This window comes from Pelophylax lessonae, assembly GCF_965119305.1.
Source record: "Pelophylax lessonae genome assembly, chromosome: 6".
Lineage (NCBI taxonomy): Eukaryota > Metazoa > Chordata > Amphibia > Anura > Ranidae > Pelophylax > Pelophylax lessonae.
The window spans coordinates 121,348,840-121,365,167 of NC_138773.1; the positions used below are offsets into that span (position 1 = coordinate 121,348,840).

Here is a 16,328-nt window from a genome sequence, read left to right on the forward strand (position 1 = left end):
CGGATGCGGGCACTGATCAGGGCTCCCCGTGACCCTCACCACGGGACATGGACCTCGATCACAGCGGAGCTGTGCTGCAGTCTGGCAGCGGTAAGGAGCGGAAAGGAGGGGGGTGTGATGGAGGGGAATGGGGCAGTGTGGAAGTGGCAAGATGGAGAGGCTGCTGGATGCGGGCACTGTTCGGGGCTCCCAGGGACCCTCACCACGGGACATGGACCTCGATCACAGCGGAGCTGTGCTGCAGTCTGGCAGCGGTAAGGAGCGGAAAGGAGGGGGGTGTGATGGAGGGGAATGGGGCAGTGTGGAAGCGGCAAGATGGAGAGGCTGCTGGATGCGGGCACTGTTCGGGGCTCCCCGGGACCCTCACCGCGGGACATGGACCTCGATCACAGCGGAGCCGTGCTGCAGTCTGCCAGCGGTAAGGAGCGGAAAGGAGGGGGGTGTGATGGAGGGGAATGGGGCAGTGTGGTGAGATGGGATGATATTTGGGAAGGTGGTATGAGGAGGATACTGAGAAGGTGCTGAGCACACAGGAGATCACACTCTATTCTGTGTTATCATCCGAGCACCAGGGCTGATCGCTGGGATCACAGCTCCCTTCTGCAGGTGACAGGCAACGTTTTTTTTTTATTATTTATTTATTTTTCTTATTCAGGACATACCAAGTGCAATCAGCACTGAATGTAATATTATTATTATTACAAGTCATTGTACAATGGCAGCAGTACTTCTGTAGAAGGGGCACCATTGTCATTTATGTGTACATATCACACCCCAGTGGATATAAACTCTGGAACTGATTGTTACTTATGGGGGGGATTCAAGCTGTTGGAAGTTAAAAAATCAACAAGATTGTCTTTCTGAGCTCAATTTCTTAATTTCACGTTTTTATCTTTTGGTTCTGATCTCTGTGTGCGGAACTTTGGTGTTCAGTAATTTTTTTCTATGGATTTTAACAACAATGCTATTTAAACTATATATATATATATATATATATATATATATATATATATATATATATATATATATATAAATAAACTGAAAAGGTTTAATAGAGTATGAAAGAAAACAATATTAAGGTATCTAATATAATAAAGTGCAAGTGTTTCTGCGTCCAGTCCCTGTGTCCGTGGGATTGCGCTACTGCGCATGTACCCCACGGAAAGCCGTTGGGACTTGTTGCGCAGAGACTTCGGGCGGCCGGCCGAAAATATTGAAGCGGCGGGTGTGCGCGGGCATGTGGCGGGTGCGCGCTAGCACGCGAGAGCCGCTCGGTCAGCTCTGCGCATAGCGTCCCTGTTGCCCTAGCAACCTCGGGGACATGCGCAGAGCTGGCTACGTCATGCAGCTCTCGCGTTGTTAGAAAAAAAAAGAGATAAGCGAGAGCCGCTCAATCAGCTCTGCGCATGTCCCCGACGTTGCTAGGGCAACAGGGACGCAGAGCTGACAGAGGCTATAGGACTAAACCAAAAAGATACATACATACAATTCAGAAGAAGAGTGTTCAACTCAGCAAGAGTTAATGAGTTAAACATTACAAAGGCCAAAAGACAAAGAATAGAAAATAGATCTATTGAAGAACAGGAAAATGATGTTAGAAATTCAACATACCCCCCCCCCCCCCCCCCCAAAAAAAAAAAAACAAGAACAAATATTTAAAAAAAAAAACTCTACTGATTTTGTATATTTACAATTGTTTGAAAAGGTTTGCACTTAAGCAACATTTACCGTACCTTAATTGTTTTTGTTTGCTACATCAAAAAAAAAAATTAGAAAAGTGAAATTTTTCACATTATTCTTCTTTAACATTTCTAAAGAATAAATACGATAAGATAGAAATCAACTGCATGGTTGTCCACTTATTTTTTATACTGGAACAAGTATGTTTTTATAAATGTTTGACCACATATGTTCTAGCGCCCGTTAATTTAACGGGCTTAATGTCTAGCGTTTCTCATAATGTGCTAATATGCGATGCATACTAGCACATTATGACATTGCCTTGCAGGGAATTTTTATTTTCTTTTAACCACCTGCAGTTTACTACCACTTTAAAGGTGAATTGGATTATTAAAAGTTCATCTGTATGCCAAAAAATGAGTGATAAAAGTGACATAAGAAATTATAGAACAGCAATCACTTCAAGAAGACATTGCTCCTGAGCATAGCTCCCAACTGCCCTTCTGTCCAAAGATGCCATCCCAATGTACTCAATGGGGCTGATTTACTAAAACCAGTACACAAAGAATCTGGCGCAGCTGTGCATAGTAACCAATTAACTTCCAGGTTTTATCGTCAAAGCTTAATTGAACAAGCTGAAGTTAGAAGCTGATTGATTACAATGCACAGATTTTGTGTGCATCAGTTTTAGCCAATCTCCCCCAAAATCTTGTTAAATTATTTAAAAATGGTAAGACTACTTATGGTAATGTACTCATTCATGTAATAGAGTTTAAAACACTAGTTTAAAAATGGTAATGTTACCCATAGTAAAATCAGCCATGTTTAATTTAAATTGCTTATTCCAAAATCACAATATAATAAAATTGCTATGGGCAGAATTACTATAAAAATGTGTATTAACGAATTATGCTTTTTTTTTTTAGCAAATTTATATGAAGCATTGATCTTTTTCTTTTATCTAAAAGTTTCTAAAATATAAATGTATGCCCAGGAGAGGGACAAAGCGTATGTCTTTTGCCCTAAATCCTTGGACTTCCCTCTCATGAAATTTGATGGTACACAGTATGTGGGCCTGACTATTTCAAGCTTGCAGGATAATGAAGATAATGGTGCAATCACTAAGAAAGAAGAGTCTTTTGCCCAAAAAATTGCCATGTTAAGTGGAAATTTTTCTGTGTTCAAATATGTTGCTCAAACATTTTTGTTTTATAAACAGAGCAAAAATTTTGAGCAGCATATTTGAGCCATTAAAAAAATGTTGCCTTGAAGAGTTGCAACACATAATTTTGCAGAACAAAAATAAATATTGTGGGGATGGGGTTAGTTTAAAGTGGTTTTAAAGGCTCAAGGTTTTTTACCTTCATGTATTCTATGCATGAAGGTAAAAAAACCTTTCATGTGCAGAAGCCCGCCCCCCCCAGCCCCTCCTAATACTTACCTGAGCCCAATCTTGATCCACCAATGTGCATGAGAGCAGCGGCTCTCCCAGGCTTCTTCCTCCTCATTGGCTGAAACAGGAGTGCGAGCCATTGGCTTCCACCAGTGTCAATCACAGCCGGTGAGTCAATGAGGAGAGAACGGGGCAGGACCGAGCCACGCTCAGTGTGTGAATGGACAGATCGGACCCCTAACTGACATTTTTTACACTTTTGGGGGTGACCAGTGACATTACTACAGTAATCAGTGCTAACAATATGCACTGTTACTTTAATAATGACACTGGCAGGGAAGGGGGTTAACACTGTTGGTGATCAAGGGGTTAAATGTATGCCTCATGCTTACTGACGTGTGTGGGGGGAGGGGGTTATGTGACAGAGATGGCAGGTTCAGCTATGCTGAATCCTGTGATCTCCTCCTGTCTGTCACTGAGAAGATCTGCCTGCTTTGTTTGCATAAGCAGGCGGGTCTTCTCACCATTTCCACGAAGATTGGGGGAGGGAGGCGGCGATCCTACCCCGGCCCGACTCCCACTGTGTCTAAACACAGCAAGAGCGAGCGCGCCGCCGGAATCACATGAACTCCACCTACGTCGCTGGACCCAGGAGAGCCGCACTGCCGCAGTAGGATTACTGTGAGCAGTCGGCAAGTGGTTAAAGCACAGTGGAAAACCTACAGTTGCTGCCTTGAGCATTCCACATACTAATGGCAAGTGATACATATAGAATATTTAAATGCAGTATATGTTGTTTTTACCTACCTAAAAAGAGGTAATTGTGTTTAATTTTTTATTTGTTTAGATATAAACACGCTAAATAGACTAAGAAGAAAAAAATATAGAATACAAAACAAAATACATACCATGGTATACAGTGCATCCGGAAAGTATTCACAGCACTTTTTTTTACATTTTGTTATGTTAGAACCTTATTCAAAAATGTATTAAATTCATTATTTTCCTCAAAATTCTACAAACAATACCCCATAATGACAACGTGAAAGAAGTTTGTTTGAAATCTTTGCAAATTTATTAAAAATATAAAACAAAATAGATAACATGTACATAAGTATTCACAGCCTTTGCTCAATTCTTTGTTGAAGTACCTTTGGCACCACTTACAGCCTCAAGCTTTTTTGAGTATGATGCTACAAGCTTGGAACAATTATTTTTGGGCAGTTTCTTCCATTCTTCTTTGCAGGACCTCTCAAGCGCCATCAGGTTGGATGGGGAGCATCAGTGCACAGCATTTTCAGATCTCTCCAGAGATGTCCAATCGAGTTCAAGTCTGGGCTCTGGCTGGGCCACTCAAGGACATTCACAGAGTTGTTCCATAGCCACTCCTTTGTTACTTTGGTTGTGTCCTTAGGTTCATTGACCTGTTGGAAGATGAACCTTCGTCCTAGTCTGTGGTCCAGAACGCTCTGAAGCAGGTTTTCATCAATCATTGCTGCATTCATCTTTCCCTCGATCCTGACTAGTCTCCCAGTACCTGCCACTGAAAAAGATCCCCACAGTATGATGCTGCCACCACCATGCTTCCCTATAGGGATGGTATTGGCCAAGTGATGAGCGGTGCCTGGTTTCCTCCAGACATGACGCTTACCATTCAGGTAAAAGAGTTCAATCTTTGTTTCATCAGACCAGAGAATTTGTTTCTCATGGTCTGAGAGTATTTCAGGTGCCTTTTGGCAAAGTACAGGCGGGCTGTCTTGTGCCTTTTACTGAGAAGTGGCTTCCGTCTGGCCACTCTACCATATAGGCCTGATTGGTGGAGTGCTGCAGAGATGGTTGTTCTTCTGGAAGGTTCTCCTCTCTCCACAGAGAAACGTTTCAGCTCTGTCAGAGTTGCCATTGGGTTCTTGGTCACGTTCCTGACTAAGGCCCTTTTCCCCCGACTTCTCAGTTTAACCAGACGGCCCACTTTAAAAAGAGTCCTAGTGGTTCCAAATTTCTTCCATTTACAGATGAAGGAGGCCACTGTGTTCATAGGGACCTTCAATGCTGCAGAAATGTTTCTGTAACCTTCCCCAGATCTGTGTCTCGATACAATCCTGTTTTAGAGGTCTACAGAAAATTCCTCAGACTTTGAGGCTTGGTTTGTGCTCTGACATACACTGTTAACTATGGGGCCTTATATAGACAGGTATGTGCCTTTCCAAATCATGTGCAATCAACTGAATTTTACCACAGGTGGACTCCTAACAAGTTGTAGAAACATCTCAAGGATGATCAGTGGAAACAGGATGCATCTGAGCTTAATTTTGAGTGTCGTGATTTTTTCAGTTTTTATTTTTAATAAATTTGCAAAGATTTTAAACAAACTTCTTTCACGTTGTCATTATAGGGTATTATTTGTAGAATTTTGAGGAAAATAATACATTTTATCCATTTTGAAATAAGGCTGTAGCATAACAAAATGTGAAAAAAGGGAAAGCTTTCCACTGACATAATTTAAAACAGTCACACAATATAGGCTGCTATGTAATTTGCACTGTTTAGCAAAAAAACCCTAATGTTAAATAAACCACCAGTTGCAAGTGCCATAGGTTGAAAGTGTTCACACAAATGTAGCATGAATCGTTGTCTGTGTCCTTGTGTCATGCAGCAAACAACCTGCCAGTACTTCTTAGCAGTGGGGGCGCCATTAATTTTGCTCAAATGACCAACTCCATTTGTAATAGAAATAGAAACATATACAGAAGCTCTGCACAGGGCTTTAGCAGTACTATGCATATCAGTTACACACAGGTTTTAAAATTCTCATTTTTCTTTTTTGGAAATCAGTAAAATATCATACATACTTGAAACTGAACTATGATACAGATTACACTTGCTGTTATTGAGACTCCTCCACCCAGGGACCCATAATAAAATTAAGAAGATATTTGATTATAACTACTCATTGCATATTCTCATGGTTATCCAATGGTTAGGCTGTATTGGGTACTTTTCGGGTGAATTTTGTGAATGTCCGTAAAGTCTACTTCTTTAGGAGGATTGGAGAGTAGTAATATTTTTTTCTTTTTAAAGTATTAAAAAAGAATATCAGTGTAGTTGAAAATATTTATGCCATATGTGCATGGAAGGATCCAGTCAATCAGAACCCAACAAAGAAACCACAGAGGTACCCAAACTAACTCTGATATTGCCCTATACATTTCAGCAGCGAGGAGATCTAAAATAAAGCTATAGCAGCTCTTATTGAAACATAATGTAGTTGTTATATAGTACCCAATTTGTTAATTCAGATAACATCTGATTAATCTATGTGGGGAATGAAAACTACTATGGACAGTCTTTATATATCAGAATGCTGACTGCATCCAGCACCATTCCAAAGGGGTAGCTGGTCAAAATCATCATATACACATCCTCAAATGCTCTACATAAACCTTACTCATACAGTGAGTCCGTGTTCCCAGTAGAGGTTATATCTGCCACTCTCCTTTCACCAGAGTGACCCAATAATAAATAGTTCCCTAACTCCCTCCTGCACCTGCCTTGATCCCCCACAGAAGCTTCAATTGGATGCAGGGGAAAGTCAGGCCCTGGTTGGAGATATATCAATAGGACTAATTTTATTCTGTGTCAGTGTTCCATTTTATGTATTTACGTCAATAATTTCCAAAAAGTAAAAATATAAATTTTAGATTCTTTGTCTAGATTCTATGCATTTTTCCCATGCAAAGCTCCCGCATGTGTTTGTATTTAATCCGTTATGATGGGATGATGGCACTTCCCTTTATGGGAATAGACATTTTTGTATGTATGTCATTTAATGCTTGGGTCCAATTACAAAAATTACACCCAAAACCTGCAGTGAACCTCTACTGTCTACCGCTATTCTCTTCTCCGTAGGTTGCATACATTTTTATATACTATTTTCCAGCCTGTAAGTAAACTACCTTGGGATAAAGCTATTTTTGCCTCTGTGCAGAGCACCTGCTGCCAGTTTTCTGCATCCTGTTTTTCTGCATAGGTGGATTGTTTGGCTTTGTTTTCCCCTTGCATGTATGGCTTTTTGGCTGCAAATCTTCTATGGAGACCATTTCTGCTAAGAATTCTCTGACTGTGGAAGTGCGTGCCAGAGTCTGACACATTTCTGCCAGTTATGAGCTGAAATCTTCCAAGTTTCGAAGGGAAATAAGCTTGATGTAATTTATGTCTCCTGCACTTAGTTTCCTTGGTTGATTACTATGTTACCCATCCTCAGATGCTTTAGCATGGCTGTCTCTTGACCAGCATTATTCACTTTGCATAACTGTTTCGGTTTCAGGTATTTAGTTTTGTCTTCCTACACATTATGTTGTTGGTCATTAAATTGCTCTATTAACATGTTAGTTTTTCCTTTAACCCTTTCTCATCCCCAATCTTTATAGAAATGTTCTTTAGCACTACACCCTGTGGTGAGGATATGTTAATAAATGTAAATTCCTTTTAACATTTACCAGCCGAGACTTTGCACGACTGTTAGCTATCACTGACAGATTCACTTTATTTTTTGCTGTCTCTTTTTGGTTGGGGAGATTTCTGTTAATTTCCTCTCCTGTAAAAATGCGGATTCTCTCTCCTTCTGATAATGGCCACCATGATCCTGACACTTTAAGTGAAGAAAGCTGAAATTTAACTTGTTGCTAAAAGTATTTGAACATACCTGTAGTTTATGATATTATCTACAGAAGGTAAATTGTATATTTAGCAAGCAAGTAATATGAACTGTCACTGCAAATTTTCTATTACAGTAACTTTTATAAAGCTTTACATTTTACAAACTGAATTTTTCCCTTGCATTTGAGCTGTGCCGGCACTGTAAGGGTTAATACCTTGTTTAGGGTCTAGGGGAAAGATGATCAATTAACCTGATCTTCTGCTCCTTTATGCTGTTAGACTAGTCCCTGCTGTGTCTTCTCCCCCAGGCTCCAGTACTGTAAAGTCCTGACATCATCAAGATCAATGCAGGGTCTATATAGCTCATATGTGATGATGCTGAGAGACAGTCTACCACCAAGCATGGGGAGCACCATCTGCCATGGGAGTAGGGAATGAAGAAAGTAAAAGTGCTTCTCCTCTTGCCTAGACTAAGCATGCACCTATCCCTTGCAGTGCGGACGCAGCCCCACTGCAAGGAATGTTTTCAATTGAAAATTGAAAATAATCTAGGAAGATTGAAAATAATCCCTTGCAGTGGGGCTGTGTCCGCACTGCAAGGGATGATTTTCACATTGACTAGAGTTTGGCTTTAAATATGAGAGGAAACATTAAAGAAAAAAAGTTTTTTGAGGCCTGCGAAGCAGGAAGCAGATTTTGGGTATGTAAAATGCTTACATGGCTGTACAATGTTCAAACCACTGATGAGCCAGAACTTTGACCACTAACAGGTTAAATGCATATCACTCATTATCTCATTACAATAGCATCTGAAAGTTAGTGAGATATATTAGGCAGCAAGTAAATATGTTGTCCCTAAAGTTGATGTGTTAAAAATGTGTTGTGTATGGGGGTGCAGACCAGTCAGGGTGCCCATGCTGACCCATGCTGACCCGTGTCCACAGCAAAAAGTGCCTACATTGGGCACATGAGCATCAGAACTGGACCACAGAGAATAAAAGGTGGTCTGGTTTGATGAATCACATTTTCTTTTAGATCATGTGGATGGCAGGGTGCATGTCAATGTCCACCTGGGGAAGAGATGTTACCAGGATGAAGTATGGGAAGAAGAAAAGCTGATGGAGGCAGTGTGATGGTGATGCTTTGGGCAATGTTTCGTCAGCAGTGACGTCTTTTGAGGGGTGGGCCAGTATTTTCTGAAGACAGTGGCCAATTTAACAGGAGTATGCACCTTGTCCCACTGCAAAAATGGTACAAGAATGGTTTGATGAACACAACCACATGTTTGAGGTGTTGGCTTGGCCTCCAAATTCTCCAGCTCTCAATGCAATTGAGCATTTGTGGGATATGCTGGAAAAACATGTCCAATCCTTGGAGGCCCCACTTTGCAACTTACAAAACTTAAAGGATCTGCTACTAACAGCTTGGTGACAAATACCACAGCATATCTTCAGGTGTCTAGTGGCATCCATGCCTCAATGAATTAGGGATATTTTGTTGGCAAAAGGAGGGCCTACTCATTATTAGGTGGGTGGTCATAAAATGATGGATGATCAGTGTATACTGTATTCATATACTCTACATTATAGATAGAAAAAGTTTACTAATAAGCTTGCTTACATGAAACTGATCTTTTTTTACATGTTTTCTAAAAGTTTTGTAAAGACTATACATATCTTTACAAACAACCCCATACAGCTGAACCAAGCATTGAAAAATACATAATAAAGTTCAAGACTAAATACGGTACACTGGAAAGTTAATATCTTATATCACTGTATAGCAAAGCCTACAGGAGGTAAAGCAAGTGAAACAATAGCAAGCAACTCAAAGGGAAAAAGTAAAAAAAAATTATAGCTGTGATCACTTATCACTTCAGGGAATTAAAAGTCAACTAGCAGACACTTTGATAAACAGCACCAACAAAGCATTAATCTCCTTAATGGGACATTAATGTCTGGGATTTGCCACACACACCAAAAGCCTGAGTTCTACATTGGTCTTTCTTAATTGCCCAATCACGATTACCATTTGTTATGCTGGCCACATTGATAGAAAAAGAATGTGCCCAATTAATTTCAGGCTAGTACAGAATACTAAATACTTATGTTGTATTATGACATTGTACCCTGAGTTTCAGTTTTATGTACTAATATCTAAATTAGGTACTGAAATATTTTTGACTAGGAATTGAGAATTGCAAAGGATTTAAAGGTAACCTCTAACCAAACAACCTAAAGTGTATCTAAATCCAATCACTAAAATCTCACATAAGCTTTAATAAGTAAATTTAATTTCAAAAGATACATTTTTTTTAAACATGCATCTTTCAATAAAATAATAACTGGTGATCCTAGCATGAAGGCCCTTGTTTCAACACTTTTTGTTACTGGGTGACAAATGTCCCCTAATTGTGCTCCAGCAATGCCACCCAGTCACACATACAGTACTCCCGATAAATATTTCAAAAGGCTTTGTACGTATTGTGCATAAATTATACATCTGACCACTAAAGGAAGCCAGAGCCAAGCAATCACATGCAGCTGACACTGTAAGCGCACGCGGACAGGAACCTTCTGAATTTCCCTATGCAGTTTTCATTAGTTCCTTTCCAGCATCTATAAATGTGTTCTGTTTTTCCTTCTCATAGACTTTGTCCATATGAACTTGAGAAAGTAGACCAGTGGGTCTCCAAATGCTTGATGATTATATCAGTGATGTACTAAGGGGGATATGGTTTGCACAATGGCTGGAGGTGCTGTGGCTGCCTGACATGTTTTTGTTTGTGTTGTACGGCACTGCACCACTATTTTCTCCACCATACAATACAAAGAAATGTCAGGCAGCTGCAGCAAGCCCAGCTTGTGTGTGGCCACTGCTTCAGTGACAGCAGGAGAGCAGGTGTTGTCTTCCCTGCTCCACTCATAAGACAGACTCCTTCTCACTCTGATTTCCTGTTTGTCTGTACAGTTTGCCACGGAGTGCCATGATCTGTACTAAGGGGTGAGTTTGAGGAAGATTGTTTTGTAGTAAGGGTTCTGCACATGGTAGGGGGGAAATAGAAGGTGTCCGTTCTGAGAGTTTCTGTGTTGTGGAAGAGAGGGTTGTTGGATGGGGATGGGGGGGGGTGTTCTACTACTAAAGGGTCTGTACTGAAGAGAAATGTATAATCTGAGAGGCCTGTCCTGGGCAAGGGAAGTATTCTGTGATGAGGGGTCTGCAGTGGTGGAAGGGGAGGTCTATTATTAAGGGGGGTCTGTGCTGGGGGGGGGGGTTCTGTACTAAGGGGCCTGTCCTGGGTAAGATAAGTATTCTGTGATTAGGGGTCTGTAGTATTGAAAGGGGGTTCTATTACTGAGGGAGGTCTGTACTGGGGGGGAGGGGGATTTCTGTACTGAGGGGTTTGTCCTGGGGGGAGGGAGGGGAATAGGGAGGTATCTGTTCTGGAGGGGGGGGGGCTCTGTGCAGAGCCGGCCTGTACTGAGGGGAGGGGTGTCTTTACTAAGGAGTTTGTCTGGGAAGAAAATCAGTGCTAGAAGGGAGTATGTACTAAGGGGGGGGGGGGTGGTACTTCTGTGTTGAGAAGTCTGTGTTAGGGGGTGAAATCTGTACTGAGGGATTTGTGATGGGGTTCATTGTACAGAAGAGTCTGTGCTGGGAAAGTTGGTCTGTACTGGGAGGGGAATCTTTACTGTCTGGCTTGGAGTGGGGATTTAGGGATGTTTGTGGAGATCTAACGGTATGAGCTTGGAGGGGGGAGGGGGATTATTTGTACCGGGAAGAGGGAGACATTTTAATTATACTATGTAAAGTTGCTTGTGCATTATATACCCTTAACTTGTACTACAGGCATTAATATACCAAAACTGGAGAAGACAGAATTTGAAGCAGGTGTAGTTGGAAACCGGTCAGCTTCCAGTTTTTTTTATTTTCAAAACGTAAGTGAACAAGCTAAAGATAGAAACAGATTTAAAGTGGTAGTAAAGGCCTTTTAATGATTTATACCTACAGGTAAGCCTATAATAAGGCTTACTTGTAGGTACAGTAAATATCTCCTAAATGTGTCATCCGTAGAGAGAGCCATGCCACTGCCGAGACTTCCGGTCGCATGTACGGGAGTGACATAATCGTGGCTCGGCCAGTCAAATGGCCACTGCCCATGAATCCAGAAGGAAGGAAGACCAGGTGAAGATGGAAGCCCAGGGGGAGCAGTGACAGTGCTGCACACTAGCACATTATGCTCCTAACTTGCAGGAAGAATATTTTTTTCATTCTTTTTTTTTTTTTTTTTTGCGGTCTACTACTGCTTTAATGCATGTGTATTTAAATTTAAATCTTTTTTAGGCTTTGGATAGAGTATGGAATAAATAAAAGCCCTGTCAGGTTTTCTTTTCTGCCTATGTTCCTACTTGGATTTACTTTCTGGACACCACTGGAAGAGAGAGGAAATTTTTGTAAGATTTTCCCTTACCTTCTGTTTTGGCAGCAACTTTAAAATATTTAATTTGTCATCACTTTCTGTCCCAGGACCAACACAGTGGGCAAATCTCCCCAGCGAAGATACAACAATAAAAACAAATTTCCTCCTTCCATATTCTAAACGTAAAATAAGATTTTGCTATAAATCTAATTTAATGTTGACTTGATAGCAGTCTGAGGAGTAGGTAAGAATGCACAAACTGGCATCAATCCAAATTGATCACTAAATGAAAACAGTAGTAGTTCCACCCCATATTTGGCAGGTTGCAAAATATCCCAAGCGTAGTCACTGCACTGTATATGTAAAGTAAATGCCTGGGTCTTCACCCACAAAAAAAATCTATACAAATCCAAAACATGTATAGAGGCACTCACTGGTCTTGCAATAAAAGCAACAGTGCTTCTTTTGTCAGCATTTTGATGAAGCTCAGTCCATTAGGAAAGGCGGACAGAGCTCCATTGAAATCTTGACAACAAACCACTAAAAATAATATTTGAAGTTTATATAATTCCATAATTTTGGCAGCTGCCCTTTACCCTGTTTTACTCATTCCCACAATTAGTTTTAAAAACCCATTGGACTTTAATAATGACAATTAACCATTAACTTCCTTATTTTCCCCATGCTAAATTCAAACCTCAGTATCTACTAAATTTTTGTAACAGTATTCCAATCGCCCCATAACATATATACTGCTACTGGGCAGCCACTTCCTGGGCAGAATCACATATATATATATATATATATATATACGATCACTGTTTTAGTGTCAGTGGACCCAAAAAAAGTGTTAAAAGTGTCAGTTAGGTGTCCGATTTGTCCTCCGCAATATCGCAGTCCCGCTATAAGTTGTTGAAGTTGTTGAACATCACAATTACTAGTAAAAAATAAATAAATAAAAATATCCCATAGTTTGTAGATGTTGTAACTTTTGCACAAACCAAATAATATACACTGACTAGGATTTCTTTTTACCAAAAATATGTAGCAGAATGCATATTGGCCTAAACTGATGAAGAAATTAGATTTTTTTAATTTTTCTTTTTTATTTGATTTGTTTTATAGCAGAAAGTAATATATGTATATATATATATATATATATATATATATATATATATATATATATATATATATTGTAAAACAGTAAAAGAAACCTCGCGCTTATGGTGTGACTAGATAAATAAATAAATAGATATATAAAAACACTCTAAAGTGTCTGTGCAATAGCTGCTAGCTGCAAATAAAAGTGCATGTGCCTTTACATAAATATAATACCAGTGTTGCAGCGCTGCTACTTAAAAACAAATGTAAAATAGTGAAAAAAATATCAATTCGTGCAAATGTGCAACAATGTGCAAATATAAAATATGTGAATCACACAATGTGTTTGAACAGTAATGCTAAAATTAATTAAAACATACTGCTTAAAGTCCATAAATATTGTGCTAATCAATAAAGCATATAAACATATACAGTGGGTACGGAAAGTATTCAGACCCCCTTAAATTTTTCACTCTTTGTTATATTGCAGCCATTTGCTAAAATCATTTAAGTTCATTCTTCTTCCTCATGAATGTACACATAGCACCCCATACTGACAGAAAAACACAGAATTGTTGACATTGTTGCAGATTTATTAAAAAAGAAAAACTGAAATATGACATGGTCCTAATTATTCAGACCCTTTGCTGTGACACTCATATATTTAACTCAGGTGCTTTCCATTTCTTCTGATCATCCTTGAGATGGTTCTACACTTTCATTTAAGTCCAGCTGTGTTTGATTATACTGATTGGACTTGATTAGGAAAGCCACACACCTGTCTATATAAGACCTTCCAGATCACAATGCATGTCAGAGCAAATGAGAATCATGAGGTCAAAGGAACTGCCTGAAGAGACAGAATTGTGGCAAGGCACAGACAAGGTTACAAAAAGATTTCTGCTGCACTTAAGGTTCCTAAGAGCACAGTGGCCTCCATAATCCTCAAATGGAAGACGTTTGGGACGACCAGAACCCTTCCTAGAGCTGGCCGTCCGGCCAAACTGAGCTATCGGGGGAGAAGAGCCTTGGTGAGAGAGGTAAAGAAGAACCCAAAGATCACTGTGGCTGAGCTCCAGAGATGCAGTCAGAAGATGGGAGAAAGTTGTAGAAAGTCAACCATCACTTGCAGCCCTCCACCAGTCGGTACTTTATGGCAGAGTGGCCCGACGGAAGCCTCTCCTCGGTGTAAGACACATGAAAGCCCGCATGGAGTTTGCTAAAAAACACCTGAAGGACTCCAAGATGGTGAGAAATAAGATTCTCTGGTCTGATGAGACCAAAATAGAACTTTTTGGCCTTAATTCTAAGCGGTATGTGTGGAGAAAACCAGGCACTGCTCATCACCTGTCCAATATTGTCCCAACAGTGAAGCATGGTGGTGGCAGCATCATGCTGTGGGGGTGTTTTTCAGCTGCAGGGACAGGACGACTGGTTGCAATCAAGGGAAAGATGAATGCGGCCAAGTACAGGGATATCCTGGACAAAAACCTTCTCCAGAGTGCTCTGGACCTCAGACTGGGCCGAAGGATTACCTTCCAACAGGACAATGACCCTAAGCACACAGCTAAAATAATGAAGGAGTGGCTTCACAACAACTCCGTGACTGTTCTTGAATGGCCCAGCCAGAGCCCTGACTTAAACCCAATTGAGCATCTCTGGAGAGACCTAAAAATGGCTGTCCACCAACGTTTACCATCCAACCTGACAGAACTGGAGAGGATCTGCAGGGAGGAATGGCAGAGGATCCCCAAATCCAGGTGTGAAAGACTTGTTGCATCTTTCCCAAAAAGACTCCTGGCTGTATTAGATCAAAAGGGGGCTTCTACTAAATACTGAGCAAAGGGTCTGAATACTTAGGACCAGTTTTTCTTTTTTAATAAATCTGCAACAATGTCAACAATTCTGTGTTTTTCTGTCAGTATGGGGTGCTATGTGTACATTCATGAGGAAGAAGAATGAACTTAAATGATTTTAGCAAATGGCTGCAATATAACAAAGAGTGAAAAATTTAAGGGGGTCTGAATACTTTCCGTACCCACTGTAACTGTGACCATTGATAAAAGTCCATCAATATACAACAAAATATGAAATAATTGTGTTCCGTTGAATCAATCTGGGAGCTCACCGTGTTTCGCCGTCCAAGCTACAGAAGACGCCGTGATTGGACGGCGAAACGCATCTAGTGATTGGCTGAGCGGACCTGACATCACTTCCGGCCGGTGAGGCGCACGCTGCGAGAGCAGCAAACCACCGAGCCGTGCTTTCATGTCGCCCTTCTGTCATACATGTTTGTGAGTATACTTCCTTGTCTCTAATAAACTTTAAGTGAAACGTACTTCACTATGTTTGGCCTTTGTTTTTATGCCTGAGGGAACTCGGAGTATGCACTAAGGACCATTCTAAGGATCTATCCCAACACATCGTTGTGTTCAAGCTGGCAAGGCCAGCTGCTATTCATGATTGAACTGCGGATGACCGAGCGATTTGTGTGAGTAGACTACCACAAGGGGGTGAGCACCCGGATTGATTCAGCGGAACACAATTATTTCATATTTTGTTGGATATTTATGGACTTTTATCAATGATCACAGTTATATATTTATATGCTTTATTGATTAGCACAATATTTATGGACTTTTAGCAGTATGTTTTAATTAATTTTAGCATTACTGTTCAAACGCATTGTGTGATTCACATATTTTATATTTGCACATTGTTGCACATTTGCACGAATTGATATTTTTGCACTATTTTACATTTGTTTTTAAGTAGCAGCGCTGCAACACTGGTATTATATATATATATATATATATATATATATATATATATTTCTTTTTTTTCAAAACTGTTGGCCGTTCATCGTTTCCAGCGCAAAGAAATAAAAAACTCAAATACTACCTGAGGGAAGCTCTATTTGTGGAAAAAAAGGACACAAATTTAATTTGGGTACATTGTCGCATGACCACGCAATTGTCAGTTAATGCATTGCAGTGGCGTATCGCAAAAAATGACCTGGTCAGGAAGGGGAGTAAACCTTCCGGAGGTCAAGTGGGTAAGGTATTATCTTTTTCAAGA

At 40.3% G+C, this 16,328-nt stretch overlaps 1 protein-coding gene across 1 annotated transcript in view; it reads right to left on the reverse strand.

Moving 5' to 3' along the window:
* XYLT1 (xylosyltransferase 1) overlaps positions 1-16,328 on the reverse strand; it is a 530,851-nt gene that overhangs the window by 17,439 nt on the left and 497,084 nt on the right. The gene's annotated exons all lie outside the window — the stretch shown is intronic.